The sequence below is a fragment of the Octopus bimaculoides genome, chromosome 5 (assembly GCF_001194135.2).
Source record: "Octopus bimaculoides isolate UCB-OBI-ISO-001 chromosome 5, ASM119413v2, whole genome shotgun sequence".
Taxonomy (NCBI): domain Eukaryota; kingdom Metazoa; phylum Mollusca; class Cephalopoda; order Octopoda; family Octopodidae; genus Octopus; species Octopus bimaculoides.
The window spans coordinates 43,561,140-43,562,197 of record NC_068985.1 but is presented as its reverse complement, the minus strand read 5'-3'; positions in this window follow the sequence as shown (position 1 = coordinate 43,562,197).

The following is a 1,058-nucleotide window of genomic DNA, read 5'->3' as shown; positions in this document are numbered from 1 at the left end:
TACCCATCGATGCTATTGCTATATTATAACATGCCATTAAAACTTATTATACTATGTTATATTGCTTGATTTTTTTTTTTAATATATTTTATGCAAAGATTATTTATTATTCCCAAAATTTAGTTACAAGATTTTAAAAATGAGCTGTGGTTTAAAGAATATATAATTTATTCTTTGAGAGATCACAAGAAATTCTCTAAAATCTATTGACTAGTCAAACAGCACACTGTTGTTCTCTCAGGAAATTTCAGACAGTTTATTTAACTCTAGAAGAAATTTCTGTCTCCCTCCCTCTCTCTCACATTCTCACACATGCAAAACTCTGAAGCAATAGTATCTGATTAATTATACTTATCAAAGCCAATTTTAAACTGTCGGACAAAATATCTAGAAATGTCAAATTCAAAATAAATGCAAGTATTAATAATAATTCAGTCTCTCTACAATCATTTTAGCTCTCAAGTCTAAATAGATATACTATCATCCCTTGTACAAAAAGTATTGTACCTCACACAGCTTCTAGCTTCATCTGTCATGTCTGAAAAGAAGTAGAAGTTTTCAATAGTGACTCAAATGAGTCCCTGTTTGGGCTGGTGTCAGTAAATTTTAGGGGTTCTTTTGTTTTTGTTAGTTTTATTATTCTCCTTTCATATTTATATCAACATGTAGGAGTTTGGAGTTTATGTATTCATATGTACGTATATACACAATGGTATGCATCATTTATATACATACATATATTTGTTTTGTAGCTCCCAAACCCTCTAATTCAAGAATGCAAAACGACAAGTATGTCTGTGTGTAAATGTATTTGTTAGTGAGTGTTGTCTCTTTGTATTACACTATAGAAGGCAGGTGTGTAGGTGTGGTGTGTCTGTCTCTCTGTCTATCTCAATATCTATGTGTCTGTGCATATATTTATATACATATATGTGTATGCGTATATAATATAAAGATATATATGTGTATGTTTATATTATGTACACATATACACACACATATGCATACGTACATATATATCTATATCTATATATATATATATATATATATATATATAT